The sequence below is a fragment of the Macaca mulatta genome, chromosome 15, assembly GCF_049350105.2.
Source record: "Macaca mulatta isolate MMU2019108-1 chromosome 15, T2T-MMU8v2.0, whole genome shotgun sequence".
NCBI classification, from domain to species: Eukaryota; Metazoa; Chordata; class Mammalia; order Primates; family Cercopithecidae; genus Macaca; species Macaca mulatta.
The window spans coordinates 93,114,469-93,142,009 of NC_133420.1; the positions used below are offsets into that span (position 1 = coordinate 93,114,469).

Here is a 27,541-nt window from a genome sequence, read left to right on the forward strand (position 1 = left end):
AATACAAAAATTAGCCGGGCGCGATGGCGGGCGCCTGTAGTCCCAGCTACTCAGGAGGCTGAGGCAGGAGAATGGCGTGAACCCGGGAGGCGGAGCTTGCAGTGAGCTGAGATCCGGCCACTGCGCTCCAGCCTGGGGGACAGAGCGAGACTCCGTCTAAAAAAAAAACAAAAAAAAACCCAACTTAGGACCAAGAGAAGGGGTTGGCCTGGGACTTCTGGGAACATTTTTCTGCTTGAAATAAGGGGCATGTGAGGAGTAAGTGCTTCTTGGCCTCTACTCCTTCGGCTTCTCTGAGTATCTGATGCTCAGAGCTGGGCCAACCATCTTTTACCATGAAGAGAGATTGTAGATGCTCTGAGGATGGTAGAGTAGAAGGGTGGGAAGACCCTGAGTCCTTGATGATATCCTTGATTTTTGACACCAATTCTGAGACTGCCCGACTAAACTTCTGATTAAGTGAGCAAAAAGTGCCCTTATGTTTTTAGCCTCGTTCAGTTTTGTGTTCCCCAGTTGCAGCTAAAAGTATATCAAGTGATATAAATTCTCTTTATTTTTTGTGTAAGTGTAATCTGCGTTGGCTTTTTCTAAATCCTAAAAAGAAATGGCAAATAACTAATGTATTCTGGACATTGCTTTAATAATGTCTTTATTATAGTTGAATTGTTTAAACATTTTAATGTTTAAATAATGTTATGTTTTAAAGAAAATTTTAGTATAACATGGATATGTAAATTCCTGTGCTAAAAATCAAGAAAATAATATTAAATATGATAGAAAAGCATGATATATCAAAAAATAGAAAAAATAAACTGAAAATCTGTTGTATCAGAACAAGATTTTAAAAACTTATAAGTAACTCTTTGAGGTACTCTTTAAAAAAAAAAAACAAGTGCAGATTACCAGTAATAGTACTGTTATTACTATTTTATTTTTGCAAAACAGTAAAACATCAGTTATGTTTGTTTACAAAACATTTAGTGTATTTAAATTTGTCTACAAAATGATTATGAATATCATATACATGTAAGTCATGCCTTAAGTCATCGTGGGACAAATAGTGACAAAATGAAATGACTTGCCAAGACTTTGAAAATCAAACTTCATAAAATCCTAAAGCAAAGGAAGGAATAATAAACATAAATTCTTGGTTGTTACGTCTGGGGGAAACCAAAGGAGATGCAATTAGGTAGTGACACAGAGGAGCCTTCAAAGGTATAAGAAATATTCTATTTTTTAAACTGCATGATAAATACACAGGTATTTGTTTTCTTATTTTTCTCCAGAACTTACACTTACATATACATTCCATATATTAGTTTATGTGTATGATATATTTCTTAATTAAAAAGCTTGAAAGAAAGAAAATCAATCTTCAGTTAACATTCTACTCATAAAGTCAACTGTTAAGCAGACTTCCCTATCCTCCAGGAACAAATGTAGCTACCAAGTAAAAAAAAAAAAAAAAAAATCAGTTAATACAACATCAACACTTTCAAAATAAAAAAGAAATTGCTGCCTGACAGCAGGAATGCATTATTTAAAATTCTGTGGTTATATTTTAAAAGAACAAGTGGGCTAGTATAAAGGGGATTCTATGTGCTAAATGGTGACAATTTGACTAAAACAAAAAAATATGTGAAAGTTTTTCCTTGTGCCAAGACTAAAGTTACAGATAGCATAACTTTTGCAGGCTTTTCTTCTTGTGTTTGAGATATGCTTATTGAATAGTGACAGAAATAACTGATATTATAGCACAGGTTATTAAAAGTTTTGTAAAGCATGTAATATATTCCACAACACTTTCACTGCCACACCATCCAACTTATCTGGCATAGTCAAAAGCCAAAATGAGAGTCCCTCCCAATGCTGGTATTTAGCTGGTATGCTGCAAGGCTGGTTCCTTTCTTATTTGTCTTTGCTAATGCCATGCCAGCTATTAAATATTTTGAATATCACCTGAGTAGAAAGCATGAGATTTTCTTGTACAACCAAATGGCTGCCTGCTAACACACAACATTATTAGATGAAATTAAATGTGATTATTACAAGCCATTTAAAACTTAAGAGTATAGAGGCCTTCTTCTCATAGATATGAAACTTTCTGGCCATTTATCTGAATAAAATAAGCCACAATCTACACCCTGGATATTTCATTTCCATAAAGTTTTAACAGAACTGCCTTGTGCGGTGATCTGAAAATGCAGCTCAAATGTCTGGAAGCTTGAGCACCATAGTATGACAAGCTTTTCACTTTGCCTCCTTCATGGGCTGCTCCAGCTATTCCCCAAATTGCTGACTTCATTATTTCTCTGTGGAATTCTTAGTTGGCTCAGCCTTACTTACCTGGTAGCTGGGCTTAGTGGGAAATCTACTAAAGTGAAAAGACTCTGTTAAACCCCAAAGATAAGACTAAATTATTTTCCCACTGTGGACAGATGACTTCTTCTTGAGTGTACCCACTGATGTACAGAGAAATAAATATAACTGGTAGCCTTTCCTTTGCCAAGAGGCTTTTCATAAAATAGGTACAGTGAACTGGCATTCTAGAGGTTACTAGTTGCTGCATGGTTCCACCTAGACAGTAGGGAGAACCAATGGGTCTAAACCCAGATGCCCTTTTACCAGCTTTTGCCATAAATACCTAGAAAAAAAATTGAATGCTGACAAAATAATAGACTTCTAAGTTTTATGCTTTTATGAATTGAGAAATATAAAGACTTAAAAATTTTTTTTCTGTCACATCACAGTGCAAATGACTTTAAATGCTTCTAAATGTTGAATCTGCTTTCATGGGCCTTATAGCACTGAGCAGAAATTCTTCCACTTGACATAATGAAAAGTAATAATAATTGGACAGCCAGATGTAAGCATTACCTGTCACATCCTAGGCATGGTATCCTCCAAACATTTTTTGTAAAACAGCTTATACTCCTTTGATTTAATAGCATCTAATTTATTATATTAAATGACCACTACATACTGACAATTATGATTAAGGTTCCACACACCATATGGCTCTTGAATAAGTCAGTGAAGAAAAAATAATGCCACCATACATTCAGGTAGTATGGACCTTTTTTCTTATGGGGGAAAAAACAGGAAGCTGGAGATAGTCATTAAATTACATAAGAATGAATATTGGCACTTATTTCTGTGCCTGAAACTTGTTCAAAAGTTTAGGATGAAATATTACTAAAGGAAACTTTAAAATTATGGATCAGGCACAGTGGCTCACACCAGTAATCCCAGCACTTGGAGAGGCTGAGGCAGGAAGGTCACTTAAGCCCAGGAGTTTGAGATCATCCTGGGCAACATAGTGAGACCTCATTTCTACAAAACGTAAAAAAACTAGCCAGGTGAGGCAGCACAGGCCTATGGTCTCAGCTACTTAGGAGGCTGAGGTGGGAGGATAGCCTGAGCCCAGGATGTGAAGGCTGCAGTGAGTTGTGATTGAGCTACTGCTCTCCAGCTAGGGTGACAGACTCTGTCTCAAAAATAAATAATAATAATTATTATTATTTACCAATATGAAGTAGTTATGCTGACTACTGATCAAGTATTGTTAAACAGGATTGTTAAAGAACGTGGACAAATAATATATATGTATAAGAGATAATGGAAAAATAAAATTTAGGGGGGAAAATCTTTGAAACTAGTAAATTCAGATTTGAAGAAGTTCATGTTTGGGTCTAATAATTCTCCAAAGAAAAGAACAAGTGAAGAAAAGCATATAGTCCTCTAAAAAGAAATTATAAACAACTTAAATAGCATTTCTTAAACAATTGCCATTAATAAGTCAGCAGGCTAAGAAGTTAGAGTGGCTGAGATTTGAGCACAGCAGACACACAAAACTATGAAGTTCTGTGAAACTTTTTAAGGAACTATTGAATATTTGCTAGGAACTACGTGGGAAATAGTGAGCAAAACATTCTTACCATTGCAAAAGGTCTCAGATGCACTAATATGGCTAGGGAAAATTATGACAATCGTTTAATTTATGGAGTGTTCAAAGTGGAGGGGAATTAGATGTAAACTGGGTGCTGATTAAAAGTAAAGCACTCAGCCAAGTTTGTAAGTGAACTTCTTCTTTGTTCTGAAAATAGCAATGGGAATGGCCAAAAAAAAAAAAAAAAAAAAAAAGTTACAGAAGAGAACGATGGCTGGCAGAAACTCTTTCCCTCACACAACAGTGAATGTAGCCCTGAAGGAAATAGATAGAAGATTTTAATGTCACCTCATTAATATTTTCATATTTGAAAATGATGGAAACTTTGAGTAAAAAAATAGCTTCACGAAGAGGATTAGAGATGCACTAAATTAAGTAGTTTGGAATTGTTCTTTAGTTCTTTTTTCTTAATGGGACCTGACCCTGGACTTTAATCTCTGGTCTGAAATTTACTGACTTTATGATTTTGGGTTAGTACTACAATCTTTTCAAATCCCACTGTCTCAATTTCATAAATGGAGATAATATTTACCTCACAGAGGTGCTGTGAGGGATAATGTGGAAGATAAAAGTCTCACTTTTAGTAAATGGTCAGGGATTACTAAACTACCTTTGATGACTGCTTCTAACTTGTTTTACCCACCACAACACCTGTCTTGAGTGGGATTTTGTTGCTTGTTTGTTTCAGATTTTACACAGGAGAAAAAAATTCAGGCTCAGGAAAGTTAAGTAAGATCCAAAATTACACAGCTGATGAATGATGGATGATGGACTGGAGGCCTGACTGCCTCTAAAAATTTGTGTTTTTACTATTATGCTATATTGCACTCTTCACTTAAAAACATACGAAACAAAAATAAATACCTTCATAGGTATAATGTAATCTACCAATAATAACATGAGCAGCATGTGCCAGGAGTCCGCTATAGGCAGGAAGCACCCCCAATTCCTCACTCCCCCTTACCACTCCCTGCATACTGAACTTTGCCTGAACTTTTTGAGGCCCACTAAGGTTGTGTCCCCTTAAAAGTTACTTTTGCTTGCAGATGTCAGCACCAGAGAACCTACAGGAAACCGAAGAGATTAGAGGTTCTACCATGATTTCCTGAAGTTCTTGAACCCAACCCAATCATTTTGTTGTTGATAGAATTAAGGTCCATTTCTTTCTGCTGTTCCAGGAGTTCATATTTGGTCTTAATGTTTCTAAATGTTCCTGCTACAAACTGAGATGCAAAGAAGGTGAATTCCAATAATCCTCTTGATTTCCACCATGTTTGCCAAAATTTCAACTTGAATGAAAGATACATTGATTTTGGCACAGTCTGACTCACATCTCCAGAAAAACCCTTATGGTATCAGATTTACTGACATATGTATTTTCTGATGTAGACATATATATACACACACATATATATGGAGAATATCTATATGGATATCTATCTATCTATCTATCTATCTATCTATCTATCTATCTATCTATCTATCTATCTATCTATCTATCTTTCTCCCAATGCTGACCCCTCTTCAGTATTTCTTTGTAATGATTTAATTCCCTGATGGAGCTTAACTTTTCACAATTGAATTTCATGCCTATTTCCCCGAAGTTAATTGTAAGCTTTATTTCCTTAATCCCTGGGAAACCCTGGCCTAGAGTGACATTTCCTGTTTCTCAGTCTCTTCCCTTATTTTCAGTTCTGGCTATTTCAACCCCTAAGTGAAAGTTTGCCTCAGGATTCTTTTCTCTCTATAAATGGGAAAGGGAAAGAGGTACTTTCTGGCTGTAGATACTGTAAGCTAGACAGTGGTGGGAAAGAGATAAATATCTAGGTTGCTTAGGAAATCAATTATGAAGTAACCAAAGATTGGTAGAAGGTCCAGGATCCTTTCAGAGAAGAATGGAGAAAATGTGAAATTTGAGCTGAGGGAAGTGTGATGCTTGTGCTAGAAGTTCTTAACTGTTTAAGACACTACCGAGCTGTGTGATTCAGTTCAAGCACCCTAAACTTTGGGAAATAGAGGATTCTGAAGTTTTCTGAACTCAGAGCGGTACATTTTCTGGGTGGAAATCAAAAGAGGAGCATTAAGTATTCAAAAAACAAACTTGAGAAGCAATAAGTAAGAATGTTGGAAACAGTATAGGACCTCAGTGTGGCACAGAAGGATGCTTCAGGTGGGAGAAGCACAGTGCAGAAGAGGAAGTACGGGTCTTTGCCCTAGACGCTTCACTCTCAAGTCTCGGACTTGTATGCAGCCACAGGACATACTTTTGGATTTGTGCTATTTTCTTAATTAAAATAGTATGGAGGCATATATTCATGTGTGGAAAGAAAAGGCAGAGAAAATTGTGAGGAGGCAGAGAGCAAGGAATAAAGAAAAGAAAACAATCTTCAAAAGAAAGTCTGTAAATGAAGAATAGTAGCAAAACTGATGAGCTTTTGAGTTTCTCCATTTAGGGTATCAATTCCTTATTTTTCCACAAAAGTTTATTTTTGAGGGGATGGTACCTCTCAGTTCTTGTATTTGAAACTGAAAGTGAGAAGTAACAGTGAGAAAATTATGACAGTGAAAGAGATCAGACATAACCAACCCCCATCATGCTTTTAACCTCCAAATTGCTTGGTCATTCCTGGGCTTGGGCCAAGCTAACTTTGGGAGAAATTTAGTGTATGGTTTAAATGATAATAACCCTTCCCCAAAAGTAACCATCATGGTAAAACTAATGAAAGACCACCAAGTTAGGAGTTAGAGAGGGGCCTGAATTCTGCCAAGATGTAGGCATAGAAAAATGATTACCAACCATTATTCTGGAGGTCACAAGATTTGCAACTTCCCCAGTGACTACTGTAAATAACATCACTATTGCATAAGCCAAGATTGACCTTTAGAGATGTCTGTTCAGGTTTTTGCATTTCTGATGACCAGTGACTCCTCTGTGGCCCCCACACAGAAATAGACTCAGCGCACACACGAGGACTATTTTTCACTTGTCTATGATTTTATTCCCAACCAATCAGCAGCACCTATTCCCCTAAGCCCTTTGCCTGTCGAACTAACCTTGAAAAACCCTAGCCTCCAAATTTTTGGGGAGATTTGAGTAATAACTTTAAATCCTCTGTGGCATGGCTGGCGTTGGGTCAATTAAACTCTTCACTGCCATGCCATGGTTTCAGTGAATTGGTTTTGTCTGTGCAGTGGGCAGGAAGAGCCCATTGGGCAATTACATGTTTGTTCCACTTTTACTTTTTTTTTTTTTTTTTTGAGACCAGATTTAGCTCTTGTTACCCAGGCTGGAGTGCAATGGCATGATCTTGGCTCACTGCAACCTCCACCTCCTGGGTTCAAGCAATTCTCCAGCCTCAGCCTCCCGAGTAGCTGGGATTACAGGCACCCGCCACCACACCCAGCTAATTTGTGTGTGTGTGTGTGTGTTTTTTTTTTTTTAGTAGAGATAGGGTTTCACCCTGTTGGCCAGGCTGGTCATGAACTCCTGACCCCGGCGATCCACTGCCTCGGCCTCCCAAAGTGTTGGGATTACAGGCTTGAGCCACCACGCTTGGCGATGTCCCCCCTTTACTGAAAACCACTTGTAAACAATTGCAAGCATGTTTGTCTTAAGTAAGCATTAGGAGTTTGAAGTAGAATTATCAACTTGCTTTATAAAGTTTCCAGCCTGGCAACAAAGCAAAGACCCTATCTCTACATAAAATAAAAAAATTACCCAGGCACAGTGGTGTGTGCCTATAGTTCCAGCTACTTGGGAAGCTGAGACAGAATGATTGCTTGAGCCCAGGAGTTGGAGGCTGTAGTGAGCTAGGGTTACACCACTGTGCTCCAGCCTGCGCTATAGAGCAAGATCCCTTCTCTTAAAAAACATAAAATAAAGTAAAATAAAATAAAGTTTCATGGAGGGGGCAGAATTTACTATAAAAACCATTATAATCTCTTTTAGCAATTTATTAATTTTAGAAATCACCCAAAGGAAAGCAAATGGAATTATGTTAGTAACAGCTATTTTCATCGACTTTTATTGCTATTAGCAATAATAACAAACTGGCCTTATCATTTATTTTTCAGGAAAAAAAACAAAAACAAAAACACAGTTCTCCATGGTTCCCAAGGTTTTACTTTGCAAAATCTGACTAAAAATCTCCCGGAATATTCAGTCTTACCTTGTGGTCTTGTTTTGATTTCTTCCCTGAAGAGCTGCAGCTCTGTGTTCAGAGGAGTCTAGATTCTTTTTATTAACAAAAGTTTGGCAGAGAACCAAATTGCCTTAGAAGGGAGATCTGGGCGGGTGAGATTTTAGCAGGCTTGAAATCTCATGTAAAGAGCCAACAGAGTTGCAATTCTGTCAACTTCTAAGGCTCATTACTTTCTGCATCCTCCCTCCATCTTAATATTTTAAAGCAGCAATTATGATTCTTCTGCCCCTAAACTTTATGTTTTGGCTCTCTTTGGAGTTAAACTAAACTTTAACTTCAGCACTGTTCATTTTGAAATTCTTTTGCCATTTATATTTTCACTTTTGGCCATTGGCTTCTTAATTTACAACCTTCATTAAGAGATCAGTTTATTCCAAATTCCTTTATAATAGAAATTTGCGACCCTCTTTGGCATATCAGTAATAAGCAGCTCATCTGCAAATAAAAGCTGTCAGATACTCTGTATTCCAACATACCTGATGTGTCTTCCTGCTCCCCACTGTTCATCTTTTCTTCCTATTCATCTCAAAAATCTCACAGAAGATAATACTTTATTACAAAAGCAAATCCTGTACTGTAGATCCCATGAGAAATTGTTCTTACCTCATGAGAAATTTTGCTCCTACTCACCCTCTCTCCATTTCGTTTGGCATCTGTAGCAGAAATAAAGGGGTGAGGTAATGCTCTTTTAAGACTTGGACTGATTCTACATCCTAAGATCACTCATTGGAAGGAAGACTGCTGCTGTACTTAGAAGGATATTGTGATGGACTGTTACCCTAGCAAGCCCCTACAGCCATTCAGTCTACAATATTAGAAGGGTGAGCTTGAAACAAAGGGACAGCAGAAAAAAGTTTACTGTAAAATGAATTAGGAATTTTTTAGTTTTTCTCATGGCATTTTGAGGGATAGAATGTTAGGGTTCTGAAATCCAGGGGAAAGAGAAAATGAGACAGCAATAGATGGCTGACCAGGCTTGGACAAATGTGACTGTGATGGAGTCCCCTTTGGGAAAAACAACTAAGGAACTCTGTTATCTTGTTTAAAGTTGTTTCATTTTCTGTGCAGTAATCCCCTTTAATCATCCCCAAACCTGAGCAATCATCTGCTACAAGCGATAGTGTTGTGTTTGTGAGAAGTGAAGAAAGATGGCTGTGTCCGCCCTTTGGATAAAGCAGTGAAGCAAGCAGACAGGATGCCAACATGACAAAAGTTAATCAGGAATTGAACTGTGTGCAATAAATAGGAGGGAGGGGTGACAAGTAACAGCCCAGGGAATATTAGCATACTCTACTCTGGGAATTCTTGCAAATACTGAGGAAATTACAAAGGATGAATAATGTATCTTTATGATATGTATTGAACCCTCCTTCATTGTTTCAAAAATTTCTCTTTTTATCTCTAGTTATGCTTCATGCCTTAAAGTCTGCTTTGTCCATTTGTCTGCTTTCTCCATTAGCAGAGTTCTGCAAACATTCTTTTGGTTAGTTTTCACATAGTGTTTCTCTTTTCATGTTTTTTTTTTCAAACTTTCTGTGTCCTTATATTTAAGATATGTCACATATATGAGGTATACAGTTTTTTGTTTGTTTGTTTGTTCACCAGTTTGACAATCATTTGTCTTTGAACTGGAACATCTGTTGTAATTATTGACAAATTTTAATTTGTTTCTACTATCTTGCTTTCTTCCCCCCTATTTTGTCCCCCTGTCTTATGCTCTTTTTTTGATGAAACGATTTTTTTTTTTTTTGAGACAGAGTCACGTTCTGTCACCTAGGCTGGAGTGCAGTGGTGCGATCTCAGTTCCCTGCAAGTTCTGCCTCCTGGGTTTATATCATTCTCCTGCCTCAGCATCCCGAGTAGCTGGGACTACAGACACCCGCCACCATGGCCGGCTAATTTTTTGTATGTTTTAGTAGAGACGGGGTTTCACTGTGTTAGCCAGGATGGTCTTGATCCCCTGACCTCGTGATCCACCCGCCTTGCCCTCCCAAAGTGCTGGGATTACAGGCGTGAGCCACCGTGTCCGGCCTGGACGAAATAATTTTTTAAAAATTATTCAATTTTCTCCCAGCAGTCATGACCTATAACTCTAGTCTCTTTATGAAACAAGAACAAAAGCAAAAAGCCTGCCAAAACCACAGCTCTGCTTTTAAGAGGCTTTCTGATTTTTTTTTTTTTTTTTTTTTTTTTTGCCTTTACCCCCATGCAGCTGCATAATTCGGCTGGTGTTTTGAAGAGGAAACTCGTTATATGTAGGTTGAGTTCTCCAGCCCTCTCTTCTTGATGGGGGCTTGGCCCTTCTAATTTCCAATTTTGTCTCTTCATTCCCACAGCACCAATCAACAGTGATTTCTCTATCTCCTGGCAGTGACCTCCTACCTTGGTAAAATACAGATTCCCTGCCTTGGCAAATGCTCTTGTAACTGTTATGAAAAGTAGCCATAACTGTTAGCTAATCTCTCCATGGAATCTTAGCCCCTCATCCTTAGTGCTTCAGCAGCTCTCTCTCCTTATCTGCCTTTCTGGTTATTCTCAATGGTAACATTGGACTGCCACAAGTTACTCCATGCTACTCAAGTAGCTAGTTGAATGAAGATGGAAGCATGGCTCTAGAAGGCAGGATGACTATGGGTTAGATCGTACAGACTTTATTCTAGTAACCATATAACTTGTTATCTGAATCATAAGTGTTTGAGAATGAAAAGAATGTTGTTAATCATTTGACCAGAATACTAGGAGAACACTGAGATATGGTCACCCCAGGTTTTATGACTTTTATAGTTCCTCATCCCCAACCCCATTACTTCCCAAATCCCAAATCTGCCTTACTAACTTTCTCCTTTCAGGGTAGATGCAAGCTATATGGGTGACTGTCTAAAATTTTGCTGACCCATAGACATATACTTGATTTGGTGGCACTATTTTATTACCAAAGAAAAAAAGTTCAAATTGATGTTTTGTGCCAATAGACCTTAAAAAATGAAAATTTAAAGGATATACTTCACATGGAGGAAGGTGAACCTAAATAGGGTCTGAGATATAAGCAGAATTGAAGAATAAAAACTATGATAAATATTGAGGTAATGCTAACCAATATTAATGGTAAATACTGATGATAATATCTTGTAAGTTTAAGAAAAACAAACTAGAACTAAATACATTACAAAAAATAGCCTATACGTCTGGAGGGATGATGATAGGAATGAGAGTTCCCAAGTATATTGTATTGCTCAGGAAGAGGGTAAAAATATTGCTGAGTTTTGGGCTCTGTATTCATTTTTAAATCTAGAAAAAAATTCAGAATAATAGAAATTGGACATATAACTAACTTCCAAATGATTAGAGGAGAAAAATAGAACGAGAAGAAAACAGCAGTCTATCCAGCAGAAATCAAGAAAGAAGAGACAACAAAGCATAGGAAAGGTAATACCAAGAGAAAAAACAAAACATGATAGATTTAACACAAATATATCAGTAATCTCATTACATGGACTAAAGGCACCAGTCGAAGAAACTAATATACTTAGACTTAAAAGAAAAGATCCATGTAGTGCTGTTTTAAAGAGACATATACTAAAGATACAAAGAAGTTACTGGCCAGGTGTGATGGTTAATACTGAGTGTCAACTTGATTGGATTGAAGGATACAAAGTATTAATCCTGGGTGTGTCTGGGTGTTACCAAAAGAGATGAACATTTGAGCCACTGTACTGGCGAAGGCAGATCCACCCTTAATTATGGTGGGCACAATCTAATCAGCTTCCAGCAAATATAAAGCTGGCAGAAAAATGAAAAAAGAGAGACTAGCCTAACCTCTCAGCCTACATCTTTCTCCTGTCCTGGATGCTTCCTGCCCTCGAATATCAGACTCCAAGTTCTTCAGTTTTGAGACTCAGACTGGCTCTCCTGCTCCTCAAGCTTGCAGACAGCCTATTGTAGGACCTTGTGATTGTGTAAGTTAATACCTAATAAACTCCTTTATATATCTATTCTATTAGTTCTGTCTCTCTAGAGAACCCTGACTAATATACCGGGCATGGTGGTTCCTTCCTGTAATCCCAGTGTTTTGGTAGACTGGGGTGGGCAGATTGCTTGAGCCCAGGAGTTTGAGACCAGCCTGGGCAATATAGTAAGTCTTTGTCTCTACAAAAGAAAATTTTAAATTAGCTAGGCATGGAGGCACATGCCTGTAGTCCCAGCTACTTGGGAGGCTGAGGCAGTAGGAGTGCTTGAGACCAGGAGTTTTTTGGGGTTTTTTTTTGTTTTTTTTTTTTTTGAGACGGAGTCTCACTCAGTCGCCCAGGCTGGAGTGCAGTGGCGCAGAGTGCAGAGATACTTCTCGGAGTATCAGAGATACTTCTCGAGGAGTATCTTTGAGTTGTTCTCTGTATTTCCTGAATTTGAATGTTGGCCTGTCTTGCTAGGTTGGGGAAGTTTCCTGGATAATATCCTGAAGAGTGTTTTCCAGCTTGGTTCCATTCTCCGCATCACTTTCAGGTACACCAATCAAACATAGGTTTGGTCTTTTCACACAGTCTCATATTTCTTAGAGGATTTGTTCGTTCCTTTTCATTCTTTTTTCTCTGTTCTTGTCTTCACGCTTTACTTCATTAAGTTGATCTTCAATCTCTAATATCCTTTCCTCTGCTTGGTTGATTCGGCTATTGATACTTGTGTATGCTTCACCAAGTTCTCGTGGTGTGTTTTTCAGCTCCGTCAGGTCATTTATGGTCTTCTCTAAACCAGTTATTCTAATTAGCAATTCATCTAACTTTTTTTCAACGTTCTTAACTCCCTTGCATTGGATTTGAACATGTTCCTTTAGCTCAGAGGAGCTTGTTATTACACAGTTTCTGAAGCCTACTTCTGACAATTCATCAAACTCATTCTCTGTCCAGTTTTGTTCCCTTGCTGGTGAGGAATTATGATCCTTTGGAGGAGAAGAGACATTCTTGTTTTCGGAATTTGCATCCTTTTTGCACTGGTTTCTCCCCATCTTTGTGGATTTATCTACCTTTGGTCTTTGATGTTGGTGACCTTCAGATGGGGTCTCTAAGTGGATGTGCTCTTCCTTTCTGTTAGTTTTCCTTCTAACAGGCCCCTCTGCTGCAGATCTGCTGGAGTTTGCTTTAGGTCCACTTCAGACCCTGTTTGCCTGGTTATCACCAGCGGAGGCTGCAGAACAGCAAAGATTGCTGCCTGTTCTTTCCTTTGGAAGCTTCATCCCAGAGGGGCACCTGCCAGATGCCATCCAGAGCTCTCCTATATGAGGTGTCTGCTGAAGAATGCCCATTTTCAAACTTTTGTTCAACATCATGCCAGAAATTTTAGCCAGAACAATTAGGCAAAAAAAAAAAAAAAAAAAAAAAAAAAGAAAGAAAGAAAGAAATAAAAGGCAGGCAAATTGGAAGAGAAAGAAATAAAATTATCTTTATTGCAGATGACATCATTCTATATATAGAAAATCCCAAAGAACCCACAAAAAACTGTTAGAGATAATAAATGAATTTAGCAAAGCTGCAGATACAGGAGCAGCACTTAAGAATCAATTGTACTTTTATACAATATAAATGTCTCAAAACAGAAAATTAAGAAATCAATTTTATTTACAATTGTGTCAAAAATGAAATACTTAGGAATAAATTTAACTAAGGAGGTGAGAGAATTGAATACTGAAAACTACAAAATGTTGTTGAAATAAATTTAAAAAGATTTAAATGAATGGAAAGACATCCTATGTTTATCACTAAGAAAGCTTAATATTATTAAATAGTAACATGCTTCACATTGATCTAAATATTCTACACATTCTCTAGGCCGAATTTCAGCTGGATTATTTGTAGAAATTGAGAAGCTGATTCTAAAATTGATACAGAATTTTAGACCCAGAAAAGCCAAAACAATCTTGAAAAAGAATAAAGTTGGAGTACTCACATTTTCCAATTTCAAACCTTACCATAAAGTAACAGTAATAAAGTATGATACTGACAGAGGATGTGCATATAAATAAGTGAAATAAACTTGAGAGTCTAGAAATAAACCTTCACATCTATGATCAACTGGTTCTTGACAAGGGAGTAAAAATCAATGAGGAAAGGAATTGTCTTGAGCAATAGTCTTTTTGACAGATAGTGTTGGGACAGCTGAATATCAACATTCAAAAGAGTGAAGTTGGACCTCTGTTTCACACCATATACAAAATACACCAAAATGGATTAAAAATCTAAATGTAAGAGTTAAAGCTATAGAACTCTTAGAAGAAAATATAGGAGTAAATCTTCATGACTTTAGATTTGGTAATAGATTTTTTTAGATATGACAACAAAAGCAGAAGTAAAAACAAAATAGGTAAATTGAATTTCATTACAATTATTTATTTATTTATTTATTTGAGACAGAGTCTTGCTCTGTTGCGTAGGCTGGAGTGCATGGCTTACTGCAGCCTTGACCTCCTGGGCCCAAGCAATCCTCCCACCTCAGCCTCCCAAGTAGCTGGGATGACAGGTGCATGCCACTACACACAGCTAATTTTTGTATTTTTTTATAGAGACAGGGTTTTGCAATGTTTCCTAAGCTAATTGTCTCAAGTGATCCTCCTGCCTTGTCCTCCTACAGTGTTGGGATTACAAGCATGAGCCACCACATCTAGGCTTCAATACAATTAAAATATTTGTGGTTCAATGACACTATCAAGATAGTGAAAATACAACCTACAGGATAGAAGGAAATATTTGCAAATCATATATCTAATTAGGATCTAATATGCAGAATATATAAAGAGCTCTTATAACTCAAAACCAAAAAGGTAACCCAATTTTAAAATAGGCAAAAGTTTTCAATGGGTATTTCTCCAAAGAAGATATACAAATGGCTAACAAGCACATGAAAACATGTTCAGTTTCATCAGTCATTGGAGAAATGCCAATCAAAACCACAGTGAAATACTACTTTTCACCCACTAGGATGCGTGTACTTTTTTTTTTTTTTTAAAAAAAAAGGAAAAATAACTATTGTTGAGTATGTGAAGAATATGCAACCCTCATATATTCTGGTGGGAATGTAAAATGGTGCAGCCACTACATAAAACAGTTTGGTGGTTCCTTAAAAAGTTACATATGAGATTACCATATGGCCCAGCAATTCCATCCCAAAGTGTATACTCGAAGAATTGAAATCAGGTATTTGAATGAAAACTTGTACCTAAATGTTTACAGTAATGCCATTCACAATAGCCAAATGGTGGAATCAATTAAAATGTTCACCAACTGACGAATAAATAAACAAAATGTGGTATATCCACATAATAGAATATTGTTCAGACATAAAAAGAAATAAGGTAGTTATACTTGCTACAACATGAATAAAAACATTATGCTAAGTGAAAGAAGCCAGACACAAAATATCACATAATGTATGATTCCATTTATATGAAATATCCAGAAAGGACAATCTACAGAAATAGAAAGCAAATTGATGGTTGCCAGGGGCTAGAGGTAAGGGAAAATGGCGAATGGATGCTTTATGCATACAAGATTTCCTTCTGGAGTGATGAAACTGTTTGGAACTAGACACAGGTAATGTTTACACAATATTGTGAATGTACTAAATGCTACTGAATTGTACATTTTAAATTGGTTAATTTTATATCATGTGAATTTTACCTCAGTTTTAAAAAACTACTTTTAAGTGGACATTTTTTAAAAAGCTGTTTCAAACAAACCATGTTCTCTGGTCACAAGGCAATTAAGCTAGTCCTTACAATAAAAAGATTATGATAAAACACCATTAATTTGAAAAATCCAGGTCGGGAAAGAAGTCAAGTATTTTAGGATCATTAGACCAAGGCGATTATTTCACAAGAAGTCGGGTCACAATCGAGATGATAAAGATCTATGTTCCTCACATAGACCAGAACAGCTAGTAGGAAGAAGAGAGACATTCTTTCATTAATAAGTTGTGTTTGCCTTCTTGTGAAGAAACTTTAGTGGAAAGAGACTGAGCTGAAATTGAAGCACCACCATTTCCTTTCTGTCCCTTTCAAAGGTACCAGAGCTTCCTCGTGGAGGACACTGAGCAGAAGCCAAAGTAGATCCCCTAGTGACAGGCATATGAAGTCTCAGGTGACAGGTTGCAAGATTCTGGACGACTTAGGACTGGAATCTACATTGTATTGTGGAGAGGTAAGGATGGTATGTCTTGAGGAAGGGAACAGGGATGCCAGGAAGTGACACATAGTGAGAGTTCTGTGAGGGGGAGATGATTGGATTGAGAAGAAGAGGGATGGGGAGAGGAGCTGAGAGATAGAGGGAAGATATTCTAGAATGCCTACCATCCCCACATGGTATGAAGAGTGAGTTACATGCTCCGTAGCCAATTCTGAAAAATTTTACTTCACACTTTTTTTTAGCACATGTATTTAACCCTTTTTAAAAATAATCAGTGAATCCTCCATTAGAAGTTTGCTCATTAGCATCCAGTATATAAAAATGAAAATCTCTGGAAAATGTAGTCTGCCTGTGCTCCTCATGCCCCTTATTCAGTGATCATTGGACAGATACCAACCTGCTGTATTGTGGATTTATGTGTGAAGAGAAGTGCTGGGCAGCAGACAACTGCCCTTCCTGGGAGATCATCAAGCCAATGTTTGATTTTACTCTCAACCTCTTTTCATTCTTTATTTGAAAAGAGATGCAGCTAGAAAGGAAAATGCTGCCTGTTAAATGAATGGTGCCAGGATTTAGAACAGTCTAGTCTGCTATACACCAATAAGCCTGGTTTTTGTTTGTTTTGTGGAAATCACAGAGGTAAAGTTCCCTCTCTGTTTCCATCCCTGGTGCCTAGAAAAGTAATCCATAAGCTGCACCAATTGAGAAAAAGCAGGTACAGTACTCCCTGCTTATTTGCAGTTTCACTTTCTGCATTTAACAGTGGTCTGAAAATATTACAGTATTTTGAGAATGAGAAAGAGACCACATTCACATAGATTTTATTACAGTATTTTGTTATAACTGTTCTATTTTATTAATTAATCTCTTACTGTGCCAATTTATAAACTAAACTTTATCAAAAGTATGTATATATGGGGGAAAACGATATAATATAGAGGGTTTGGTACTATCCATGGCTTCAGGCATCCACTGGGCGTCTTGGAATGTATCCCCCATGGATAAGGGGGACTACTATACTTGGCATCAAATGCCCAGTCTTTTCTACAGTGAGCTCTCAGGCAAGTCTGGGACAGAAAATATTCTCTCCATGTACTACTAAACTTGGTTTAGCTCAATAGTTTTCAGATTTTTCTTAAAAGAACAAACTTTCATCAAATAAAATCTTAACACAGAATTCATACATGTCAACATATAGATGCAGAGCTCCTACAGTGGAAGGAGAAGTAGAGGGAAGATCACTATTGCTTAAACTATCCCAGTTGTGGGAGGCCTCGAGATTCTAGGATTCTGCAGGAGAGATTTGAGAACCACCAATCTATAGGCATGTCCAGAATTGGTTCATATCTGAGAAAATTCTAAGGGAAACAGCATATTCTAAGAGAAACAGCCTTCAGTCTTCAACTCCCAGGAATTTATGACAGGTGCATATTACAAGCCAGGAGAGAAGATACGTGGGAGCTACACCAAAGATGTGTTCTTCCTTGGAGTATTGCTGGACTGAGCATGGTGAGAAATGAGGAGGGAGATGATACAGTCGAGGATTTGTAGTCTGACTTTGGGTACACCTTCTGCACCAGCCTATGGTCCTTTTCTTCCAGACCATCTATTGTTAGGGTAGTTACTTTGGGCAACTTCATCCCCACCATGGAACCCACCCTACTCCTTTCCACTAGTGTTGTTTTCCCATGCCACTCCCCTATGCAGAGGCATTTCCCACTTGGGCTGCCCCAACTCACATTATTTTTCCTTTTACACAAGGCCTTATTGTTTGACTGATTGAGCAATGAGTTTTACCCACTGTAGGGGATATTTTATAGAGTCTGCAAATTTCCTTATTTCTAAGGTAAATGCCTTGAGCAATGTTTACAATCTCAGGAAGAGTGGTTTACAACTCAGGAAGAGCTAAGCGGATGATGCTAAGCTACTTGGCATACTCAGTGTTTGCATTCTTTTCATCATCCCAGGAGTGTGCCCCTCAAGGCTCAAGATTTCATCTACTTCCTGAAAACAGAAGAGAGAGAGTTTATTACTTTTCTATTGCTTCCGTAATAAATAGCCACAAACCTAGTGGCTCAAACCAATACAAACGTATAATCTTACAGGTCAGAGAAGTCAGGCTCACCAGACAAGGATCACAGTACTGGCAGGGCTGCATTTCTTTCAAGGATGGTGCTACTTTCTGTAGCCAAGAGTCAAGGACGAGCAGAGACTGGGCCTAGAGAACACAGCTCTAGGAAGGGATTGTTAGGCAGCAGCTAAGGATTCAGTACAGGGAATCTGCCAACCACAAAATCCTGGTAAGGAGGAAGCTCAGGAAAGGAAAGCTCTAACCTCAGTGTATGCCCCAGGAGTGATTGATCCTTTACCAGGGGTCCCTGGATGAGAAGACAGACGTATGGAACAGACCTGCGGTGTCACCACACTGCAGCTGAGCCATAGAGCCACAGATGTACCACCTACCCCAAGCCCTTATGTAACATGAAACAGGAAGAGATATTAATTGTAATAATTTGAGGTTGTTGGCCGTGAAGCATCGCTTGGTGAAAGCTCACTAAATCCTACCACCTTGACTGACAGCAAGTTTGCCCAGTGGAGCAGCCTAGAAAGTCAGCCTCTCTGGTCATAAAGCAGGGTTGTGGGAGGTGGAGAGTGGGCCCAGACGGGTGCACAGAGGCATCCAGCCCAAGGGCCAGGGGTTTCCTTTTTTAGGCTACTGCCGTCAGCAGTCATGTCTCTCTGAAGGCCAGGAATCTAGACTGAATTGAAGATGGTGACATGATCCCTGGGTCACTGGTGTCTTCCTAAAGTGACACTGCCTTCTGGAGGAAATTCCTGATGGTGCCTCATTTTTGTTTCTATTTTTTTGCATCCTCTGTGCCCAGTACCTGCTCATAGGAGACATAGTAAAGATGTAGGTGTTAACCAAGTGCACATGGAAAACACATTGTTGTTCTGCATCGGTGATTTTAATTTAAAAATATGCTTCTGAAAGAAAGAAAGTTCACTGGTTTGTAGTCCTTTAAACAAAGTAATGTGATATTTAGTTGAGGGTAAGTTATTGCACCATGTCTCTAGTACAGTTCACTGTCTTTCCATTTTTAGACAAAGGTAAACCTTGTTTTTGTTTCCTTTTAGAAGGGGTATATCCACTGAGACCAGAGGCCAAACTCTGTTTTTACTTTTATTTTTATTTTTTGAGATGGAGTCTCGCTTCATCACCCAGGCTGGAGTGCAGTGGCATGACTGGAATCAGTGCAACCTCTGCCTCCCGGATTCAAGCAATTCTCCTGCCTCAGCCTCCCGAGTAGCTGGGATTACAGGCACACGCCACCACGCCCAGCTAATTTTTGTATTTTTAGTAGAGACGGGGCTTTGCCGTGTTGGTCAGGCTGGTCTCAAACTCCTAACCTCAAGTGATCCACCTGCCTCGGCCTCCCAAAGTGGCATGAGCCACTACACCCCACCAAACTCCGTTTTTCATGAGTTGGTTTTACTTTTGAGTTTAATTCTCTTCTTGTTGCAATGGTATGTCTATGTGAGACTTTCATTGCAGACCTTTTGCCACAGCCAGGATGGTCACACAAAAATAGGGGCCTTTCCTCATGAAAAGAGAAGATATGGCTCTGTAGATCAAATACAGTCATGTGGGTTCTACCACAGCCTTCTCTTGGACATTGGCAAATATTTCTCTCTGGAGCAAGAGTTTTCATATATTGCTTAAGATAATCTTTGTGTTTAAAAGTTTTCTGCCATATTCCCATGTTATTTCCTCTGTATGGGTTTTTTGCCTCACATATTTTGGAAGTTCAATCCATGTTTTTGCCACAAAGGAACATCTGTTTTGACATCTAGCCCTCCTGGACCTCCCTGTGTTGTTTTAGCCTGCTGGGTCAGGCAGTATTTCCCACATCCTTTCTGGGTTCGTTGGTATGCTGGCACTGATGGATTTTCAGCTACTGATCCTTAAAGATCTTTTTACAGCCTTCAAAATTGCATGCATGTTGTTTGCTGAATCTCATCTTTATGTTCAAAATATTTCTTCAAGTTTGATTTTGTGTTGAATTTTCTATCACAGCCACTAGTGCATAAACAGCTTTTCTCCTATATGAATCAGGATGTTGTGACTCAGGCGGTACACCCTGAGGAAAGTCTTGCCACACCCTTCATAGTCACAAATGAATGGTCTCTTCCTCGTGTGCTTGCATAGGTGCTCTTCAAGCATCTGGACCTTATTGTAATTGGTGCTACATGCAGTCCTGGAAGGAGCAGATGAACTTCTTAGAGAGTGCAGGGGAGGGAGGGTACAAGGGCATGGGACTGGTCTCTAGCAGGCCACGAGAAATGCCTAGGCAATGGTCAGGGATGACAATGCCTCAGGCTCCCTAGCCTTAGCACCCACCCAGATCAGGTATGCAGCCACATGGGTGCACCAGCATATGGACCCAACACACAAAGCCAGCCACTTCCAAGAGCTCATTCTGTTGCCGCCAGGCCCTGACCTGTAAACACTTATTTCTGACCCACTTGTTTCACAGAACCATCATATATCATTTTCCTATTGCTTTTCCACCCCATACAAGACCTTCTGGGGTTATCTCTTTAAAAAATTAATTTGAAAAGGCCCTTTTTCCCATTTTCAAAATATTTGTTGATCTAACTCTGGTATTGAAACTGCCTTTGCAAAAATTGTAACAGTGAGAAAATTATGATGTGAAAGAGATCTGACCTAACTGACTCCATCTGATTTCCAACCTCCAAACTGCCCTTGTTCATTCCTGGGCAAAGGCCAGACTAACTTTTGGGAGGACTTCAGTTTGTGGTTTAACTTTGAAACAAAGATTATAACAGCCTTTTCCGGAAATGAATGTCCTTCTTGCCAGGGGACCAGATTGCCTTTGTTAGTCTAACAAATTGGCAACAAGATTAGAAATTATGGTTTAGGAGTCATGCAGCCAGGGGCCACATGATTCCAAACCTCCCCAATTGCTCCTAGGAATAACACCACTATTGTAAAACCTAAGATTGGTGCTGGAAATATTTTTCAGACCTTAAAATTCTGATGCACCAGCTAGCACCATCCAGGCCAGTAATCTGGCTAAATGAGTTCTGCAATCCTGTCCAGAAACCGAAGACAGCAAGAAGAACCCACTTTGACCCCCTATGATTTCATCTCCAACCCAACTAATCAGCACTCCTCATTCTCTGGCCCCCTGCCTGCCAAATTGCCCTTAAAAAACTCCAATCTCTGAATTTTCTGTCTCCTGTTTAGCTGGCTGTGCATGAATTAAACTATTTGTCTATTACAATTCCTCTGTCTTAATACATTGAGTTTATCTGGGCAGCAGGCAAAATGAACCCATTGGGCAGTTACAGTGTGACTTCAACAATGTACCTACTGTAAATAGGTACATTTGAGTCTCTAGTTCTTGGTTTATTTTCCACTAATTCCACAGAAGATGGGATTGTTGAAAGACCTATCTTCATTTAGTGAAAAACAATAGAAACCAAATACCCTGGGTCGAGTCAGGATAGAAAAATCTAAAGCTTAGCCCTCATATCCTGTCTCATGTATCTATTAATTCTCTCCTCCTCCAATTTTCTCTTAGCTTACAGCTATTGTTAGGTAATCTGACTCTATGTAAGCACTCAAAGATGAAGTTGTGTAAGTGGCAAAATGCAGAGACTTGTATGTGTGCCCTCTTGAAAGACATTTTAGTAGATACATGTGTGGTTTCTGGCTCCTATTATTATTGAGGCCAGGCATTCCTGCTCCCATTGGTACTGCCATGAAGTACAATGTTTGGTTTCCATTTCATCTATAAGCTATCAACTCCCTAGTGAACCTCATTATACTCAAACTTGTATTTCTGTGCCTAAGGTAGGCCCTGGCACATAGGAAGGTTTATTTCCTTTTAGACTAGAAGAATTTACTTCAGTTTTGTTGTTTGTTTGTTTTGTTTCACCACAGATGCGGTGGTTATAAATTCTCTTATTTTTCTTTCTCTGAAACTCTTATTTCACCTTCAATAATGAAAGATATTTTTGCGGAATACAGAATTCCAAGTGGACAAGCTTTTCTCTTGTACTTTAAAGATACTGTTTCACTGTCTTCTGACTCCCCTTCTATTGCTTCTTATGAGAAAGCAGCCATCATTTTAATTGTTTCCCTGTATTCAATGTGTCCTTTTTCTTTGCCTTCAAATATTTTTCTTCCATAGCTTGATTATGATGTAAGTAGGAGTGTTTTTTCTACTTATTCTTTCTAAGCTTCATAAATTTGTAACTCTATGTTTTATGCCACATTTAGGGAATTTGGGCCATATTTTTTCCTCTCAGTTCTCTCTCTCTTCTTCTTTCAGGTCTTCAATTTTGAATTGTCTCACAGATCCATAGGATTTTTTAATTAAAATTTATTTCTCTGCAGTTTTCAAATCAGATAATTTCTATTGACTTTTAAGTCCATTGTTTCTTTCCTGCATCATTCCATTTTGTTCTTAAGCTTACCCAGTTAATTTTATATTTCAGCTGTTTTTTTTTTTAGTTCTAGGATTTCTATTTGGGCTTTAAAAAATAATCTCTTTTCTTCTGCTGAAATTTCCCACCTTTTATTAGCTGTGAGCATATTTTCCCTTTTACCACTGAGCATCATTTTAATATACACTTTAAAATAATTGTTGGCCAACATCTGGGTCATCCTAGCTTGTTTTCTGTTAATCTTTCTCTTATGAATTGGTCATGTTTTCCTGCTTCTTTGAATGTTGTATAATTTTTTTTTTTTTTTTTAAGATGGAGTCTTGCTGTGTCACCCAGGCTAAAGTGCAATGGTGCGATCTCAGCTCACTGCAACCTCCACCTCCCGGGTTCAAACGATTCTCCCGCCTCAGCCTCCTGAGTAGCTGGGATTACAGGAACCCACCATCATGCCCAGCTAATTTTTGTATTTTTGTAGAGATGGGGTTTCACTATGTTAGGCAGGTTGGTCTTGAAGTCCTGGCCTCAGGTGATCTGCCTGCCTCAGCCTTCTAAAGTGCTGGGATTACAGGCGTGAGACACTGCGCCTGGCCTGAATGTTGTATAATTTTGGATTGCATCCTCAATATTGTAAATAATGTGTTGTAGAAGTTCCAGAATCTGAATGTTCCTCTGAATACTACTGATTTTAAGCATATATTTAACTTTATAGAATCAAACTGTAGCACTGTATCTCCACTGTGATGAGTGTAGCTGAAATTTTACTTCAATTCTTTTAACTTTAACTAATTTGCTTTGAGTCTTTCCCCAATAGTCATGTTTAAGGATCACGCAGAGATTTGGGAAAATTTTGTACCTAGAGTATGAGACCCATTCTTTGGCTCTATCCTTTCTGGGAGTTCCTTCTTCACTTTGCAATGGATCTAGTTCTCCAAACACAAATCCTTTTCTCTGATTCTTAAGCCAGTAAAACTAGGATTTTCTATCAGAGTGTTAGTTACCCCACGTGGTGAAAACCCACACACACAAAATGGGAGCTGATGTTTGTTCTTTTCTGCACAGCATTGACTTCCCTCAGTATTTATCTGTTTTTTTTCTCTATTTGGTACCTTCAAGTATTGGTTTTGGTGGAAGAAAAAAATCTGTAAACTTGAAGAGAGACTGAGAGAGATTATACTATCTCAAGAACAGAGAGAAAAATAACGGGAAAAAAGTGTCAGAGCCTCAGGGAAATGTGGGACACCACTAACAGTGCAGACATAAGTGTAATTAGTGTACTATAAGGAGAGGAGACAGAAAATAGAGCAGAAAGTATTCAAAGAATTCATGGTCGAAGAGTCCCCAAATTTCATACAAATTATTACTCTACATATCTAAGAAACTCAATGAATTCTAAGTGAGATAGATGCAAAGAAATCCACACACAGCACATTACTGTAAAAATGTTCAAAGCCAAAGCCAAAGCAAAAATATTGAAAGCGTAAGAGAAAAAGGACTGATCATGTATAGTGAAATGCCAATGATACTTATAGCTGAATTCTCATCAGAAGTAATGGATGCCAGAAGGTAGGAAGGTAACATTTTGAAGGTACTGAAAGACAAAAAGTTGTTAATCAAATAATTTATGTCCAGCAAAACTATCTTTCAATAAAAGGCAATTTCTCAAAGAAAATATGCAAATAGCCAATAATACATGAAAAGAGTCAATATCATTATCTATCAGGAAATGCAAATCAAAACCACAGTGAGATATCACTTCATACATGATAGGATGGTTAAAATATAAAAGAGACATAATAACAAGTATTGAAAAAGATGTGGAGAGTTGCAACCTTCAGATCTTGCTGGTAGGGATGTGAAATGGTGCAGCCACTTTGGAAAATAATCTGGAAGTTCCTCAAAAGATTAAACGTAGAGTTCTGTATGACCCAGTTATTCACTCCTCAGTATACACTCTATACAATGGAATATTATTTGACAGTATAAAGAAATGAAGTACTGGTACATACTGCAACATGAAGGAGCCTGTAATACATTATGTTAAGTGAAAGAAGCAAGATACAAAAGACTGCATATCAGTGATTTTTTTGTGTGAGTCTATTTATATGCAGGGTCCACAATAGGCAAATCCAAAGAGACAGAAAGTAGATTAGTGGTTGCCAGGGTCTGGGGTGGGATGAAGGGAGAGAAAGGGAGGAACTGCTAATGGGTATGGGGTTTAATCTGAGGTCATGAAAATATTCCAATATTCTGGTGGAAGTTACACAACTCTGTGAATATAGTAAACACCATTGATCTGTTCACTTTTAAGTGAGTGAATTGTGTGTCTGTGAATTATTAGTGTATTTCAAATAAAGCTGTTTTTTTTTAACTAGTCGTTAAAAGCAACCACAACAGCCACCCACACACCTGATTTCTTTTTTTTTTTTTTTTTTTTTTTGAGACGGAGTCTCGCTCTGTCACCCAGGCTGGAGTGCAGTGGCCGGATCTCAGCTCACTGCAAGCTCCGTCTCCCGAGTTCACGCCATTCTCCTGCCTCAGCCTCCCAAGTAGCTGGGACTGCAGGCGCCCGCCACCTCGCCCGGCTAGTTTTTTTGTATTTTTTAGTAGAGACGGGGTTTCACCGTGTTAACCAGGATGGTCTCGATCTCCTGACCTCGTGATCCGCCCGCCTCGGCCTCCCAAAGTGCTGGGATTACAGGCTTGAGCCACCGCGCCCGGCCTCACACACCTGATTTCTTAAGTTAAATGCTGGTGCGATGTCTCCTCTTCACTCTCCTTGGCCTAGCCTAGGTCTTGTGAGAATGACCTCTCTGTATCACTTGTCATCACATTCAGTGGCAACAGCAGGAGCTAAATTTATTTTTTGGTTATCTTTTCATCCCTCAAATTGTCACATCTATTTTTCAAGCTCTCCAAAAATGGTAATTCTATGATAATCCTTAGTAACCATTAGCATAAAATTAAAACATTTACCTTAGGTTCTTCTACTGTGCCTGCTAGAAATTTGGACTACTTATTACTGCTCCCTTTTCAAGCAAGAACAAAATCTGCCTTTTGGACCCATGTAAGGCACTATATTTTAATACCTTTGAATACTACTATTGTTTTGGGGAAACTGGAAAGACATCGGACTAGATATCAAGAGACCTGCTTTCTAGGCCAATCTTTGTCCCTTGCTAGGACAGAGAAGAGCCATCATTCTTCATTTTATGTATATTTTTCAAAAGTAGGGAATTTTTGATAATTTGTGGTTATGACAGTTGTTAATATTATGATGAAATATGTTGAAGGAGATATGTAAAATCAAGTGTCCATTTACTCAATACTAGATTGTAACATCAGTGGCTGCACTCAAAGGGTGGCATATTTTTATGTGGGAGCTCTCCACCAGCCAATGGCACAGACCCACCACTGACCTGGCTCCATCGTCCAGTCCCACTCTTAGAGGAGAAAGCCTCTGGCCAAGACTGTTCCAGAAGGATAACACCTTTTTTGGGTCTCTTTCCCGGATATAAGAAACCTAGTGACATTTCTGCCTCCAAATTTTTGTGTAATTTAAGAACAGTTTCCTCCTCTGAGCTTATGTTTTCTCATCTAAAATATGTGTGGGAGGTGAGAGTCTTTAAAGCATCATCCAGTACTATATCTTATAATTCTATTTCAGCATAGGCATCTTTAATTCCTAATCTTTTCTCATGAAGACACCGTCATGACCTCTTATCTTATTTATATCTTTTGGACTCCAAATACTTCATTTTAGAGATGTAGTGCTCTGAAGGGTGAAAGGGGCACCTTGTGAAAAGCTGTATTTGTCTCTTTACATTCACCATGACTTATACTAAATTATAGTAAGTGTGAAATATCTCCACAGACAGATACAAAATGATTTTGTATCTTCTGGCCAGGGTGCGGTGGCTCAATGCCTGTAATCCCAGCACTATGAGAGGGCAAGACAGGCAGATTGCTTGAGCTCAGGAGTTCAAGACAAGCCTGGGCAACATGGTGAAAAGCTGTCTCTACAAAAAAACAAAAAACAAAAAATTAGCTGGTGTGGTGGCATGCCTGTAGTCCCAGCTACTTGGAAGGCTGAGATGGGAGGATCACTTGAGTCTGGGAGGGTGGAGGTTACAGTGAGCCTAGATTGTGCCACTGCATTCCAGCCTGGGTGAGTAAGACCTTGTCTTACTTGAGACAGAGTAAGACCCTGTCTCAAATAATAATAATAATAATAACAATAACAACAACAACAATAATCTGTTCCATCTTCCAAGTGAATTACAAAGGTATCCACAATAAGACCAGCGGCCAGGGTTTCTTTCTTCCAAAGAATGTCTAATTCCCATGCTTATGTAGGAACATAATTTTTCTGAGTATAGACCTATGTTTGTGATTTGAACTAGGTTGTCACTAAGTGAGGGTTTAAAAATTTTTTTCCATCATATTTCTCTTCTGAGAAGTGTCCTTTCTGGAAATCCCATTTAACACTCCCTGTCAGCAACTACTTAATTTTTCCTCCATATCTGACTTCTTCATGTGATCCATTTCTATTGTACCCTAGTTCCTGATAGAAGCTTGATGGAGATAAACATCTCTGGAATGTGCCTGTGTTCATGCACCCAAGCCATAACCAAGCAAGTGCTGGGTGAAAGAGATGTAGGAAACCAAAATTTATTGAATGCCTTTGTGCCAGGTACTTTTTACATACATTATATCATTATATATAAAACATTATGTCATAATTTAAG

At 38.5% G+C, this 27,541-nt stretch overlaps 1 protein-coding gene across 4 annotated transcripts in view; it reads right to left on the minus strand.

Annotated features, from left to right (window-relative positions):
- The window catches only part of IL33 (interleukin 33), an 82,775-nt gene that overhangs the window by 39,624 nt on the left and 15,610 nt on the right, over nucleotides 1–27,541 (minus strand). For 3 of the 4 annotated variants that reach the window (XM_015117711.3, XM_015117710.3, XM_015117709.3), the window contains exon 1: nucleotides 8,119–8,162. The exons of the other annotated variant lie outside the window; for it this stretch is intronic. The gene's annotated coding sequence lies outside the window, so the exon portion shown is untranslated. Of the gene's footprint in view, nucleotides 1–8,118; nucleotides 8,163–27,541 lie in introns of those variants that run through there. 4 annotated transcript variants of the gene reach the window in all.